This window comes from Vombatus ursinus, unplaced genomic scaffold, assembly GCF_900497805.2.
Source record: "Vombatus ursinus unplaced genomic scaffold, bare-nosed wombat genome assembly UNPS02014841.1, whole genome shotgun sequence".
Lineage (NCBI taxonomy): Eukaryota > Metazoa > Chordata > Mammalia > Diprotodontia > Vombatidae > Vombatus > Vombatus ursinus.
The window spans coordinates 21,967,467-21,984,928 of NW_020954619.1; positions in this window are offsets into that span (position 1 = coordinate 21,967,467).

Consider the following 17,462-nt stretch of genomic DNA (forward strand, 5'->3'; position numbering starts at 1 on the left):
CTCTCTAAACTTGATGTCAAGACAGGCATAGGTTTAAATCCTGCCTCTAATACTTACTGTGATGAACAAATAAGTTAACTCCTTTGAGACTCAGTTCTCTCATCTGAAAAATGGGTATAATAATATCTCAGTGCCTGTCACACCAAGTTCTTAGGATTATAGATTTCCAACCCCCTCATTTTACAGATGAAAAACTTGGCCTCAGAGAGGTTAAGTGGCTTGCTGAAATTTGGGGCAAATTTTGCCCCAAACCTAATAGAGACAGGTTTTTGGACCTAGGTCATTTGGCTTCAGATACAGTGTACTTTCCATTATACTAGGCTGCCTGAAACAAAACAACGTATGTAACTGCTCTGGGTGTCAATTTTGAATTATACAAGAAAACAACTAAACTGTTCAAAACTTTCTTCCAATGATCCTAACATTACCTATATTCTACAAGGAGGTAAAAAAAACAAAAGCCCAACATACAACAAACTGTTCATAGTAGTACTCTTTGAGGTAGCAAATAACTAAAAATAAAGTGGGTGTTCATTGATAGAAGAGAGCCTGAAAAAAAACCTCTGATACGCTGATGTAATAAAATACTGTGCTGTATGAAATATTTATGTTCTTTGTTTAGTTACTCTTTAAAGTGCTGGAGTAATTTGGTGTTGAAAGGGCAGAAAAATTACTCCTGACTTTTCTACTGAATGACACTTTCCCATATAATTCTTCCCATCTTTACCTTTTCCCACTTTTGCATTGAGGTCACCAAATATCAGAGTGTGTATTGATTTGGAAGGTCTTATCAAATTCTTCTACATCTTCTCCCCTACTTTATCCTCAGTAACGAATGCTGGTAGACAAGCTGTAATTATTTTCATTGTGGTCTTTTTGAAAATACTTATCATTGTAGAACAGTACAGAAATAAACTTGTTCAATGACCCTCTGATAATTAACATCAGGCTAGGTGTAAAGCAGGGAGATAGATGCTCACCAAAAATATTTGCCATGTGATGGACAAGATCCAGCTCAGGGTGCAGGTTGAGTAAAATTCCCTATGGATAGTTCTCCTAATATTCTTCTTTGCTGATGACATTTTGCTCATTTCAAGCTCCAAGATATTGCAGAGCCTCCTGGAAATTTGTGATCACTCAAAGTAGTTTGGTCTATCCATTTACACAGGAAATACCAAGTGGATAAAGACTTCTATTGCCCAAATTTCATCATGCATTTGAGTGGGAACACTATAGATCTTATCTAACTATATGTATGTGTGTGTGTGTGTGTCTAGGACAGGAAGTACAGGTGGACAGTGAGCTTAGCCCCTAGTTGAAAAGAAAGGGGATGAGTTGGATTGTTTTTGTTAGGCAATGGGGTTAAGTGACTTGCCCAGGGTCCCACAGCTAGTAAGTGTTATGTGTCTGAGGCCGGATTTGAATTCAGATCCTCCTAACTCCAAGGCCGGAGCTCTATCCACTGTACCACCTAGCTACCCATTGGATTGCTTTTGGAAAACTGCACTTTTACAGACATTAAGCTTCCCAAAACAGCAATGTAAACATTTTTTCTAGTGTTTCTATATTACACTACTGCTTCTGAAGAATGAAAGATAAGCATCACACAGTAGTCAATGGAGAAACGCATGACGAACGTGAGCAGGATGTATAACATATAACTAACCAGAAACTCTAAGAAGAACAGGAATAAAGGATACCTTCAAAGAAATGTAAGACAGAAAGAGAGGATGTGTTGGTTATATGGCAAGAACAAGGGATGACAGCTGCACATACAGAGTGTACATTGGCACCATCTCAACATTAGGAGAAAACAACAAAAGTCTATAGCACATTGGACTTTGGAGAAAACATGGACAAGAATCACTCTGGAAAACCAGACACCGAGGTGATCTTCAGCATTGTTAGGGAACTCCCCAATTTTTTTTGTGATGAGATCACAAAGCTATTATTTGAATATTAAATAATGTATATGAGGAATTTTAAAAACATGGGAAGATCAACAGTTCGAACTCATTGGGATTACAGAGGGAAATAAGGAGAATCCAAGAACAATATACACAATGGCTTCAATAATGCAAATGAAAAGAGCACTAAAAAAGAAACTGAATAATTAAAACAGCATTGATGGCCCTGGAGAAGATATACTGAAACATACCTCCCTCTCATAGCAGAGAATCAAGGAACTGACTACTATAAAAGACTAATATACATACATATATGTATGTATATATATATATATACATACATACACACACTATATACTATGTACTAGTGTGTATGTGTGTATACACACATACATTATATATACACATACACACATACACACATATTTATATTTGAATACCATCACTGCATTGAGTCTTTTTTGTGTATTTGTATTTATTTGTTACAATGACAAAGTTCAGTCTAAAAAGTGGAGAAACAGCATAGAGCAGTTGACAGAGTACTCAACATGGAGTCAGGAATATGGGCTCAAATTCTGTCTCAGAGACTCGTTAGGTATGTGACCCTGGGCAAGTAACTTAAGCTCTTTCAGGCTCAGTTTCCTCATCAGTAAAATTGAAAGAATAATAGTCCCTACCTCACAGGGTTGTTGTGAGGCTCAAATGTAAATAATACATGCAAAGGAATTTGCCAACCCCAAAGTGCTATATAAATGTTTGTATTATTATTTTAAATTGTTAGCTATTATCTCAGTTTCCTCCTTGTCTCCTGTAGCCTCTTGCCTTTCTCTACCTCCCCGTCCTTAGTGTATCTTGTCCATCAGCTGGGGACATGGATGGACCACACTAGACTGTGGGTCCTAAGTTCATTTTTCCTTGAAGATATCTTTGCTGTCCCATCAGCCTGGACAAGGTGTATGTCAGCTCTAATGGATGTAAAACTTCCAGCCCTGACATGTTTTATGCATTCTGGGGATGGGGGGAAGGGGAACTTTGATCTCCTTGTCTGCATACATAAATGAGAGGATTACAGAGACATTCAGAACATGGCACCACAGAAAGGTCTTTCACTGAGGTGCTTTTGCCTCCAATAGATAAGGATAATAAGCCAAAAAGGGGAGGGGTAAGCCCTGGGTTTATTAAGGACATAAGCCTCTAGGTAACTTAGCCTGGGGTGAAGTGGTTAAGGGAGACTAGGGTAGAAGGCTTCCTCTGTCATTATTCTACAATATTGTTTATATCCAAGAGATGTGGATAAAGGAATCTGTCACTTCTGGCATGGCCTTACCTCCCTGGAGATTACAGGGAACTGCCGCTGACATTTGCCAAGTTTTTTTTGACTGACACCGTGGTGGGGTATGGTTACTGTCAGCCGATTGCTTGGGGGGGGCAGGTAGTAAGAGGCTGGGGGGGGTGGGTATTTTTAGAACACTTGGAGTCTTCATCAGGTTCCTCAGCAGGGGGGACTGGGGGTGGGGTGGGGCAAATGTGTTCCAATTCTCTAGGGAAAAGGGTGCTCAATTAGATTAATGTGTGTGTGTGTGTATGTGTATGTGTGTGTGAGAGAGAGAGAGACAGAGAGACAGAGAAACAGAATAACAACAAAAGCTGACATATATGCATATATGTATATACATATATATACTCATACCTTTAAGCTTATCTAAGGATCAGAGAAGTTTAGTGACTTGCCCAAAGTCACACAGCTGAGAAATATTTAAGGCAGAATTTGAATTCAAGTCTGCTTGACTCCCAGTCCAGCTAGCTTAAGGTTATATGAAATCTCTCCTGCCTCTGCATTGCTAGTTCTTTCTTGATTCCTCCCTCGAAAGAAGTTACTTTGGATGTACTTAATGCATATACATAATTCTCCCTATTAAATTGTCTACTATCAGTCATTATCCTCTCGCTTGATGAAAGAGCATTAGCACATTTTCAGGACATTGATGAGATTGTTTTCACTTGGAAGTATGAGATTCTGCTGCTGGGTGTGACTGGATGAAGCAGGGTGAATTTTTTGAGATGGGGATGGGAGAAACAAGTATAGCACATCTGTGAAATTAGGGCACGCATGTGAGGAAAGGTGACAAATGAGAGTGAAGAAATGGCAGGTGCAGAACCCAGTGGTTTAAAAAGCCCTAGAGAAAAGAGAATACAATTTTGACTGTGGAAGCCAAGAAAGAGGGGGTCGTACTTTGCACCTAATAGGCATTGGATGAGTATTTGTTTAACTGACTTAATAATTTGCTGTTGTTGTTCAGTCCTGTCTGACTCTTTGTGAACTAATTTGGGGTTTTCTTGGCAAAGATATTGGAGAGGTTTACCATTTCCTACTCCAGCTCATTTTACGATGAGTAAACTGAGGGTTAAATGATTTGCCCAAGATCACACAGCTAGTAAAAGTCTGAGGTCAAATTTGAACTCAGGTCTTACTGACTCCAGGTCCAGCACTGCACCACCTAGTTGCCCCTTAATAGTAATAACTAGCCTTTATATAGGACTTTACAAATATCTCACTTGATCCTTACAAGAACTCTGGGAGGTAGGTGCTATGGTTATCCCCACTTTACAGATGAGGAAACTGAGGTGACAAAGGTTAAGTGATTTGCCCAGGGTCGCTGGGCAAGTATCTGAAGCTGGATTTGAATTCAGATTTTCTTGACTATGAGCCCAGAGTTCTATTGATTGTGCAATATACTTGCTAAACTTGGATTGTTTATTCGAATTGAAAGAGCATAATACTGGGCTCATTACCACTACCCAGCTAATTGCCCCTAACTTTCTTCTCCACTCCACCCACCTCCCCAAAACAAATAAATATAATAAAGTAAAACAAGTCCATACATTGCTTTTGAAATGAAAAGAGTGTTAATGAAACTTTTTTTAAGTACATAGAAGAAAGCAGAAGAAAGTTCAGGATCACAGACAAGCAGGAGAGATTTGCGGTATCACATACGAACCTCTTTTATGTTCTTTTTGTAAGGAAATTTTCATGCTGTTGAAGTTTGTCAATTTCATTAAAAAGAAAAAGAAGAAAAAGTATGTACTTGGCAAGCAGAGGTTAGTGCAGTTAACTAAACTGTATCAAGGGGCCCTGACATGGAGCAATCTCAGCATTTTGGAGATTGTGATGACAAAGTCCCAGCAGAAGTAGATATCTGCATGACCCAATGCTGAAATCTCAACAGTCACCACGCTGAAAAAGAGAGTATTCAGAAAGGTAACACCAATGACAAGCCTGAGTAAAGGGTAAGATCAATGGAAGTGTCTGTGGGTCTGTGCCTCTTTCCTCTCTCTCTCTCTCCCTTCTTTCTCTACCCCTTCCTTCCTCCTACCCTTTCCTCCATCCTTTTTTCCCCTCAAGTAATCTAATTCCTGGTGCCATCCTGGGATAGAGTGGGGAATGATCTCCAGGCAAAGAAGTAAGCATGTTCCAAATGCCTGTCATGAGGACACCAGGCATCTGGTGCACGTAATAATCTTTAGACAGCTGCACCACACTCACTGGCTAGTAATATGGCATTATCTTCAAGCATATGTGGTGCTGGGCAGTCAGGTGCTGCAGTGGATAGAACACTGGGCCTAAGAGTCAGGGAGACCTGAGTTCAAATCTGGCCTCAGACACTTACTAACTGTGTGACCTTAGGGAAGTCACTTAACCCTGTTTGTCTCTGTTCCCTCATTTGCAAAATGAGCTGGAGAAGAAAATGGCAAATCACTCCAGTATCTTTACCAAGGAAACCCCAAATGGGGTCACAAAAAGTTGGACACGACTAAAACAACTGAACAACAAATGTGTGGTGCTAAGCTTAGAGCTAGGTAGTTACTTCCTCAAAGCTCTCCAGAAGCTACTTATCTTAGGCAACATCACTAGCCCAGACACATATAAAGTCATTTCCTTCTTAGATGAAAAAGTGTCATATTGGTCTGATAACAAGGAGAGCTTATTATCAGACAGGAATTCAGCACTATGACAGGGACTTCTCAAGCCCCTGGGCTTTTTACTTCCCCTCGCCTTCACTGTTTAAACTGCTTGGTAGCTCTCACTATTATAATCTTTATTGGATCTTGGAAAAGACTTCTGATGTCCCAAATTCAAAAGATATACAATTCTCATATCTACAACTTTCCCAGAGCTGAATTCCCCTCTCCCTCCTCCACCTTGTTCTCCCCATTGCTCCCATATTAATCTTCTTTACACAAATTATGTCATTTATTATGTCACTCTTCTGTTTAAAAAAAAAAACTTTAGTGACTCCCAAATGCCTATTAAATAAAGTTGATTCACCTCTCCCCAATTTGGCACCACTCTAAATTTCCAAACTTGTTTCATGCATACTTGAAATCTCCATAAAAGTGCCCTGTGCTTTCCCACATTGGCTTTTGCTTGTAATTTCCTTGTCTGTAAAGGTGTAGAAAAAAAAATCTCTATGCCTAAAATCCTCTCCCTTTAGCCCTTTACTTATTGAATTCATACCTATCCTTTGAGACGCAGCTCAAATCCTAGTATTCCAAGAAGCCTGCTGCATTCCTTCTGGTGACCTACCTCCAAGCAGAGTCCTCACACACAACTTTGTTGGCCTCTTTCTAATGGACATGTGTTATTTTGTATTATAGCTATCTGTGGCTGCATAAAAAATGGATGAGCAAAGCATTTATTAAGCACTTACTATGTGCTAAGCTGGGAACACAAACAGAAAAAGTTCTTGCTCCTAGGGAGTTCACATTCTGATGGGGGAGATAACATACATAGAAGGCTTCAGATGCAAGTCAGATGAAAAGGTCCTATTGTTCTTAAGGTATAGTGGCAAAGCAGATGGTTATAACTCTTCTTTATGTCATTTCCACTAAAAAAAATCATGTTAGTTTCCAATGTTGAAGCATTTGACAGTGCTAATGACTTGAGTGACAAGAACTTTTTTTGCTGGGCGCTCAGTAAATGTAGCTGTAGCACCTTCAGGAATTGTTGTCAGACTGCATCTCCACAAGGTTTGCTTCCTAGGATGATAGCTGAGGGCACTGGACTGGAGACATTGCCATTCCCAAGGCTCTTGGGTTCAGGATCCCAGACTGTCTCCATGAGAGTCTGAGGGGAGATGGTAGCCAAAGTAGTGCCTCCTGTCACTCTCCCAGGGCATGTTGCTGTCTTAGTTTGACTGGTTTGTCTGCCATGGTCTCTCCTTACCAGAGATGAGTTTAACATGGAGGCTGAGTCCACACACCGTGGAGTGAGCATTATTGATTTTTTACTTCCCCTTCCTGGAACACCAGGCCTACAGTATCAGTCTATCCCATATTTCATGTGTGCTTATGCCCCCTACTAGATTATAAAATCCATGAGGGATCATAGGATCAGAGAATCAGAGCTAGAGGGGACTTTGGAGGTTATATAGTCCAGCACCTTCATTTTATAGATGGGGAAATGAAGTCCTAGGATGGATAAACATCTTACTCAAGGTCACACACGCATTAAGCAGTAAAGGCAAGATCTGAACCCAGTTCTTATGACCCCATAGCCTGTATTCTTTCCACTGTACCATACTCACTCCAAGGGAAGGACTATGTCCTGTACATCTTTTTTCCTCTCCCCAGAACTTAATAGACTGCTCTGAACAATGACAGCTTATAAATGTTTGTTGAATGAATAGAACTCAATAACTCATTAACCAGTCCACTACTTCACAAGTCAGTTCTATTATAATATACAGTATTCCTATCCTCAGAGCTCAAAACACTCTGTATCATGCAACTCCTCTTTGAAAGACTGATAAGTATAGATTCCATTTTACCAAACAAAAAGAGAAATAACTTGATATAAGAGTTTGATAAATGAGATAGAGCTCAGCTGTCCTAATTTCCAGTCTAAGGCTTTTTCCACTTGATCACTTATAAACATGAAGATACCAATACTGACCCACCATATATATGAATGAGGCCAGCACTGGAAACCATTCTTTAGATCCTATTCCCTGGCCCATACATTTGGGTCCAGGGAATTTTAGCGGAATGCTCACTGTAAGTAAGAAATATGATGAGACATCCAAAAGAGTTAATGTAATCTGGGGCTGCATAATGCTTTAAGATAATTTTTTTTTTAGTGCTTTAAAGTTTGCAAAACTCTTTACAAATATTAATTCATTGTATCCTCACAACAATGTTGGGAAGTAGGTGAGGTTGCTATCCTTATTTTACAAGTGAGAAATCTAAAGCAAATAGAGGTTAAGTGACTCACACCAAGTCACCTAGGATGACTCCAGGTACACGCTCTATCCATTTTGCCACTTAGTTGCTACCTCAGCCTCAAATCAAAGACTCCTATCAGGTTTCTCAATTTTTTTTCTTTTTCATGGCCATTGAAGGTGGTTTCCTTATCGGTATATATAAACTATATCATAATAATATATTATGTCTGTGTATATAATATTATGTTATATCATATCATATTACCCTGAGTTGAATATAAGCTCCTTGAGGGTAGACACAATTTTTCCCCCTCTGTATCACCAGTAATGTAGTACCTTGCACATAATAGATGGTTAACAAATGTTTATTGAACTAAAGTGGAAGTGTCCACTCTTTCCCCTCCATTCACTCTACCCTACCATGTCAAATCAGTTGACAAGCCTTGCTGATTATACTTTTTTCAAATTTCTCATCTCAGTTCCCCTCTTTCCACTCAGATGGCTGCCATCCTAGTCCAAGACCTAATCACTTCTTATCTGGATGATTGCAATAGCTTCATGATTGGTCTCCTTGCCTCCAGTCTCTCCCTGTCTACAACCCATCCTCCACACAGCTGCCAAAACTGACTTCCTAAAGCATAAGTCAGACCATGTGACTCCCCTGCTCAGAAAATTTCAGTGACTCCCTTGTGCTTCTAAGATAAAATAGAAATAATTCCTTGGGCTGGCATTGAAGGTTTTCCATAAACCAGCCCCAAGCCTTATTCTGTACTATTCCTCTTCACAAATGTTGCATTCCAGTCCCAAACATCTCTGTTCCATACACTTGAAATAACATTCTTTTCTCAATGTGCCTCTCAGAATCACCTTTCCAAGTTCAGTATAGGCGCCACCTCCTTTGAGAAACATTTTTGGATTCTCCCAGTTCTCTCCTTCCTCAGTTTTTCTTGAACTATCCTTATTTCTATATATGTTATATTCCCACCCACTGGCAGTAGAATGTAAGCTCCCTGAGGGCAGGGACTATTCCACTGTTGCCTCTGTACCCCAACACTGAATAGAATGCTTTTCACTTAGGTGCTTCATAAATATTTGTTGATTTGAACTGAATTGATAACTTTTCCTTGGTAAATAACTGTGAATGATGCTTCTTGACCTTCTCAAATCATAAAATGGTAGAATGTCAGAGCTCAGAAGATGGAATGTCAAGGGAATGTCAGAGTTAGAAGGGATTTTAGAACATGGAATGTCAGAGTTAGGAGACCTCAGAATTAGAAGTGATTTTACAACATGGAATGTCTAAGGGCTTTAGAACATGAATTGTCAGAGATAGAACATGGGGATATCAGAGCTGGCAGGGACCAGAGATCATGGGACCCGACCCTCATTCTACAGTTGAGGCAATTGAGGCTCAGAGAGGTTAACTGATTGGCTCTGGATTGCTTTGCTTCAGCCCATTGACCACCAGCCATGTTCTCCAGTTAAGAAATTCAGGCAACAATTTAGGGACGCTGAATTCTCCTGGAAATGACTGGGAAGAAATGAAGATCACAAGGTGGAGGTTTTCCGCCTTGCCACAGGCGAAGAATTCCTGCCTCTTCTCTAGGAGGCTTATTTTAAAGTCTAACTGTCCACTAACAGCATGGGCTTACCTTAAATTTCTAAGCCTAAAGAACTTTAAGAACCAGAAGCAGGTAGTTCTCAATTTACAAAGGTCACAGAGAAAAATGGCTGCCCTAGCTGGGAACTTAGCTTCTTTTTGGAGTTTCCTCTGCTGTCCTAGGGAAGAATCAAACCAGTTTCCAAATCCAAGGTCACTGATAGAAGGATGTGCTTCTGCTATTTAAGGTAGAACTTGGAATTCATTTCCCCTTAGAAGTAATAGCACATATGGATATTAACCCTACTAATAGATGAATCATGAAATCATGGATTAAACACACTCTTGTGGATTGGCCTGGGAACCTATCTACCATGTAGAACATTGTAAGTCAGTTCCATAGAACACCTCACATATTTGTAGTAGAAAAGAAGAGTGCCCTAAATGTGGGAGAAGGTGCTGTAAGGATAAGCCAGCATATCCTTATTGGTCTGAAATAATTATACAGACCTGCCTTGGGATGGGAGATAGGGGTAGAAGGGTGCATGAGATGACCTCAAAAGAATCATTCTATATTTTAGGATTTCCTTAAAAAAATATAAATATCAAAGCTCAGTTACTAATACTGTCTTTTTCTCCACTACCCAGGAAATGAATGCCACTTCTGAGGGAGGATGATTGCCTCCCACCCAGTTTCCTTGAATCCATCCTCCCAATGAATCCACAGCCCTCAAGATGTCTTCCCTAGCAAATGGCAAAGTTAGGCTCAATTTCGAAGAAACTGCGCTCTTCAAGAGCCTGACTGCTGCACTGGATCCTGGATATGGGCCAACTCCAGAGTTAGTGGAAAACAAAACAGCTTTCCTTCAAGTATTCCAAGCCAATTAAAAAAGATAAATTAGTGCAGGCTTATCTTTTCTTCCTCCTCCCCACTTTCCCTTTCCACCCCTACCCTGGAAGCCCTCCCTCCAGAGAGAGAGAGAGACACCAGGGCCTTCTGGGATGAATGTTTCCCTTCTGAAATAACTGGGCTCGCTGTCTCTCCCCACCCCCAGCCCTCCAATACAGGCCTAACTCTTGCCTCTGAGTACTCTTCAAGGCCAGTGATAGATGGTCCTGTTTCTGCTTCATGTCCAAACTTCTGAGAGTTCCTCGGACGCTAGGACTGGAAGGGAGGATAGTGAGGAGGTAGACAAGAATTGGGAGAAAAAGACAAGCAGAAATACCACAGGCTTGAAAGATTTTTTTTTTCCTTTCAATCCCTCAAACCTTGAGGTTTATTTTTAAACTCTGGCCTTGATGGCCTGAAGTCATAACAGAAAGGTCTATTTCCAGAGGGATTTCTCATTAATGAATTTGTTTGCTATACTGACTGTGCTGTGTCCTCAGAGAGAACTACCTTGTCTCATGAGAATTTTAAGAGGTTCTATTTTCCCTATGATGTGGACCCTAACTTCTTTCAATAGGTGGGGAAAGGGAAGGGGAAAAGTATTTACAGTGCACCTACTATGTGACAGTCACAAATTTTTTAATAAATATTATCTCATTTGATCCTTACAACAATCCTGGGAGGTAGGCACTATTATTATCTCTATTTTCCATTTGAGGAAATGATAATAATAATAATTAACATTTATATAGCACATATGCCAGGTACTCTGCTAAGTTTTGCAACTATTATTTTATTTGGTCTTTACAACAACGCTAGGGGGATAAGTGCTATTATTATTCCCATTTTACAGATGAAGAAACTGAGGCAAACAGAAGTGACTTGCCCAAGATCATACAGCTAAGGAAGTATGTAGAGCTAGATTTTAACTAACTCCAGGCATAGCACTCTATCAACTGTGCTACCAGTTACCTCTAAATAACTTATTTCAACATTTCCTAAGCATTATAGGGAGGGAGGTCATCTTGATATCTAACCTGAACTCTCTTGCTTCAGGTTAAAGACACATTTTCTCATGTGGTCTTTCCTGAAGATGAGTAACACCTGGACACAGAAAAAGCAATCAATATTTATTAAATTCTTGCTACATGCCATTGTGCTAAGTGCTGTATATACAAAGACAGAAGTGAAACAGCCCCTGTCCTCAAGGAGCTTCCATTCTATTATGCACACATAATTATATGCGAAATATAAACAAGGGAGAGAGGGCATCAGCAGATTAGAGCATGAGAAAAGGCCTCGTGTAGGAGGTGCCATTTGAGCAGGCCTCTGAAGGAAGCTAGAGATTCTATGAAGATGAAGGAAGGAGCAAGCACATTTGAGATGTGGGGGACAGGTTGTGCAAAGGCCAAGCTACAGGAGTTTCTTAAACAGGGGAGTGACAGAGTCAGGGCTGGGCCTTGGGAATTTCACTTTGGCAGATGTGTGAAGATTGGTCTGGAATGGGGACTTGATTGAGGCAGGGAGACCCCATAGGAAGCTGTTGCAATAATCCAGGCAAGAAGTGATAAGGACCTGAGCTGGGATAGAAATCCCAGTTCTCTCCTATTTACCACTTGTGGCCTTGGGCAAGTCACTTTTCCCTGAGCCTCAGTTTCCTCGTATTTAAAATTAGGATGGGGAGGGGGAGGAGGAGAGAACTGTGTGATTTCTAAGGGCTCTCCCGGTTCTAAATTCTTTGATCTCTGATCTTTTTGCCAGCAAGGGAACTGATGTTATATACTCTGTTTTGCACTCAAGCCAGACACTTAGGGCATCTCCCAATTAGTAGCTGTAGTTGTCAGAGTGATTGATCATAATGTTCTCATTATCACCTCCAGTCATTATCCAAGAGAGGGAAAGAGATCCAAGAAAGGACTGGATAATGTCTAGATTCACTCATTCAGCCAGGACTTCTGAGCTTAGCTCATGGACACCAGAATACATTTGGTGGGGTACAAAAGAACTTCTCAGAGAGATGAAGCAGGGTGGAGACCCAGTCACAAGCTAGCTTCCTTTTTATCTGCTGCTTCTACCATCATTATTGCAGCAGCTGGCCTCTTGGCTCTGCTATCAAAAATGCTCCTCTCCAAATCACAGACTTGTAGATTGTTACAGCTGGAAAGGACCTAAAGAAATTACTTAATCCAACCTGCTCATTTCACAGATGGTGAAATTGAGACAAGAGAAAGGAAATGATTTACCCAAGTCTCCTGGTATGGGCAAGGGAGTAGGAAGGGAAGGAGCTCTCTTAATAATGCCAGAGGATTTTGAGGAACCTGAAGGTCACAAGGAGAGTTCTACTCCTCATACACTGAAAGAAAGGTCAGATATCACCATACATTCAAACTGTTTTAAGCATCATATGTATCTGAGTTCATTTGTACTGATGGTATTTCAGTCAAAAAGCATTTATTAAGTGACTACCATGTGCTGGGAACTGTGTTAAATGCTGGGGGTACAAAAAAAAAGGCAAAAGACAACTCAAGGAGCTTACAGTCTAATGGAGGAGACAACATGTAGACAACCATGTACAACTGTGTACAAACAATGTACAAACTATGTACAAAGATATAACACAGGATGAATTAGAAATAATCAAAGGGAAGGCACTAGAATTAAGAAGGGTCAGGAAAGGCTTCTTGTAAAACTTAGGATTTTAGCCTGGATTTAAATGAAGCCAGGAAATCTAGGTGGTAGAGATGAGAAGGGAGAAAGTTCCAGGCATAGGGGACAGTCATAGAAAATGCCATGGAGTATCTTGGGCAAGGAGGAACAGTGAAGAGGTCAATGTCACTGGTTCAAAGAGTACATGGCATTGAGTACAGTGAAAGAAGACTGGAAAGGGAGAAGGGAAAGAAGGTTGTAAAGGGCTATGAATACCATACAGGGAATTTTATATTTGATCCTGGATATAATAAGGAGCCACTCAAGTTTATTGAGTAGGGAGTGACATGGTGAGACCTGCATTTTAAAAGTACTTTGACAGCTGATTAAAGGATAGATTGGAGTGGGGAAAACCTTGTGGCAGGAAGCCCAATCAGCAGGCTGGTTAGCATGCCTGGAAATAATCCAGGCATGAGGCAATGAGGACCTGCACCAGGTTGGTGGTAGTGTCAGAGGAGAGAAGGGGTCATATACAAGAAATGTAAGAAGGTAGAAACAACAGGACTTGGCAACTGATTGACTGAGGGTATGTGTGAAAGAGTGAGGAGTCAAGGATGATGCCCAGGTTACAAGCTTAGGTGACTGGGAGGATGATATAATAGTTGATTATAATAAAGTTAGGAAGAGAGAAGGGCTTAGGAGGAATACTAAGCTCAGGTTTTGGTCATGTTGAATTTAAGATGTTTATGAGATGTCTAGTTCGAGATGTTCAACAGGTAGTTGGAGATGCAAGAATGGAGGTCAGTAGAGAGGTTAGAATTGGACAAATAGACCTAAGAACCACTTGTATGAGATGATAACGGAATCCATGGGAGCTGATGAAGTCACCAAACAAAATAGTATAGAAGAATGGAAGAGGGCAGAGCCTTGGGGTATAACCACAGTTAATGAGCATGATCTGGATGAAGATCCAGCAAAGGAGAATGAAGATTGGTCAGAGAGGTCCAAGGAGAAGCAGGAGAAATGAGTGTCACAAAAACAGAGAGGAATAGAGGGTGATCAGAAGTGTCAAGGGCTACAAAGAGGTCAAGAAGAATGAGTTTTGAGCCAGCACCCAATCTCCTGTCCACTGCTCTTTGTAGTGTACATTATCTTCTACTCAGTGTCCACCCTAATGCTCTTCTGTGATTATTCTACTTTTCTGTCCCTATTTGTATTGATTATATTACAGAAGTACATCTGAGAGATCTTCTACATGAGGCTAGGATAGCATGATATGCCCTCATCTTTCTGCTTATCCTTGCTCTAGCCCCTCCATCTTCTACCAGATCAAATAAGATAATATTTGTAAAGTACTTAGCACAGTGCCTAGAACACAGTAGATGTTTAGTAAAGGTGTATTTCCTTCCATTCCAGATCAAGGTCATCTGGGCAGTTGATTAGTTGCAATGGGAAGCATAGGCATGTACAGAGTGTGGAACTATGATAAACCTCAGACCAGAAAAGGTACTTTTCTTCTCATTCTGGGACTATATGACCCATTTGAGTTCTCATCTCCATCCTGATTCAAACACACATGTGAGTCATACTATTGCTTTCTTGAGAAGCAGGCCAACATGTATGCCAAAGAGTCCCGAGTAGATGAAGGTGAATTCTTTCGGCATAGAACAGTCAGGTGAAGTCCATGCCTTTACATAGATTGTCCCTTGTAGCTAAAATCCACTCCCTTTCACGCCTGCCTCTCAGAATCTTTAGCTTCCTTCAAAGCTTGACTCAGTTCAATCATGATATTCTTCATGATGCCCTTCCATTTACAAAAGCCACCCATGAATAAAAACAAAGCAAAACAAAAAACACCTTCTACCTGCTTTTTATGAGGATCATCGATATAGAGCTTTGGTAGATTTCTTGGAGGTCATCAGGACCAGTTCCCCAGTAAATGTCTAAGGAAGAATAAGAAGCCAGGTTTTCCTAACTTAAAGTCCAGTAATATGGCACACTGACTCCATTGCGCGTGCGCGCGCGCGCGCATACACACACACACACACACACACACACACACACTTTTGTTCAGTTTTTTTAGTTGTGTCCAACGCTTCATGACCCCATTTAGGGTTTTCTTGGCAGAGATACTGGAGGGGTTTACCATTTCTTTCTCTAGCTCATTTTACAGATGAGGAGACTGAGGCGAACAGGGTTAAGTAACTTTCCCAGGGTCACAGTAAGTGTCTGAGGCCAGATTTGAACTAGCAAAATAAGTATTCCTGACTCCCTGGAACCCATACTCTATTCACTGTGCCACCTAGCTGCCCATATACACACAGACATATGTATTCTTTTTTCAGTGCCCATCCTAAAGCTCTTCTGTAATTAGTCTCTCTTTCTATATGTGTTTTATAGATTGCATATATTTTTACTTAACTTAAGCCAGGGGTAGGGAACCTGCAGCCTTGAGGCCACATGTGGCCTTCCTGATCCTTGGGTGTGGCCTTTTGACTGAGTCCAAGTTTTACAGAACAAGTCCTTTTATTAAGAAGATTTGTTCTGCGAAGTTTGGATTCAATCAAAGGGCCACAGTTGAGGACCTAGAGGGCCACATGTGGCCTGGAGGCCACAAGTTCCCCACCCTGATAAACTTTTTATATGTGTACATATTGTTTCCTCCAATTGAATGTAAGCTCCTTGAGGAAAAGGACTGTTTTGTTTTTGTTTTTGATTCCTAGGGCCTTACGCAGTGCCTGGCCTAAGTAGGTACTTTAAAATGATTGTTGATTAATTGACAATTTTTAAATGAAGAGGCAAAGTATTCAATCAATCAATTAATCAATCAATAAGCCCTTATTAAGTGCCTGCTATGTGCCAGGTACTATGCTAAATAGTGGGGATACAGAAAGAGGCAAAAGACAGTCCCTACCCTCAAGGAGCTTACAATCTAACATACTTTACGTCTAGAGGAAAAAATCTGCAGAAAAAGGGTTATTCATCCCCACCAACTATTGACCAACTGCCACATATGGGACAGGCAAACCAACCGAGCTGAAGCACCAAGGCATCCATGCCACAAGAAGTGGTGGCATGTGCCAAGCACATCAGCTCTGCTTCCAGCCTGTGGCCAGCAACCATCATTGAAGGGAGAAACTACCAGGGAGAAATGGCCCACCTTCCTCAACACCAACAACATCTGCTGACCAACTGCCATTATTATTATTGGCAGGTAAGCCCAAAATCCCTGGGAATGCCAACAACCCTCAGACCACCTGTAGCTGCTACCACATGGTTCTGCCACTGTCAAATGGTTCAACATCAGTCCAAGCCATTAGAGATGATGCATAGTGATCTGCTTTGCCACTATTCCTTGAGGACTATGGTGGGCCCTTTCTACCTGACTTGCAATTGAAATCTTTGTGTCATCCTTTCCTGTTAGGATGTGAGCTTCTTGGCAACAGAAACTGTCTTACATTTTGTATCTCAAGAGCTTAGCACAATGCTTTGCTCATAGTAAGAACTCAAAAAATGCTTTTTCATTCATTCATTGGTTCTCATATGGGCCCACACAGAACATGGTAGCCACATCGCTCAGAGTTCCCAGGTCCTTCTTCGGAGCTGGACTATTCCTCAGGCGGTTGTCCTTGATTTGATTAACACCAACTAGAACCTCCCAAGCTCTCCCCAGAGAACAGCCTCAGCTGGAGCAGTCTCATGCCCTTGAGAGGAGAGTGTGCGAAAGTAAAGTTTAGTCTGAAATTCCATTCCTAGGCCTCCCCTACAAGCTAAGCCTGTGGCCTTGGCCATGTGGAGCAAGTGAGCAAGCTCTGTGTGGGCTGGTCTAGGCAGCAACAGCTAGCCAGAAAGAGGAGCAAAGGAAAAAGAGAAGAGCAGTGAGGTAAACAGAGCTCAACTGATAAACCAAGGGTCAAGGCAGCAGGGACTCAATGCAGAGCTGCCTTTCAAGGAACGAAGAGAGTTTCTGGAATCACCGGGTTGTTTAAATCAATGGGCAATGAATGTTTTCATCAAAGGGTCCTGGAGAGTTGATACAAACATCTGTGCTGGGACTGAACCTTTATCTACAGAGCTTAAAGCATTTGAAATGCACATTCAAACACCAGACTCCATCACCCTTTCAGACAAGTTACCAGTAACACCTCCTGTTCTGCTGGTTGTGGTGGTTGTTGATTTTCCAACCAAGGACCCGTTAA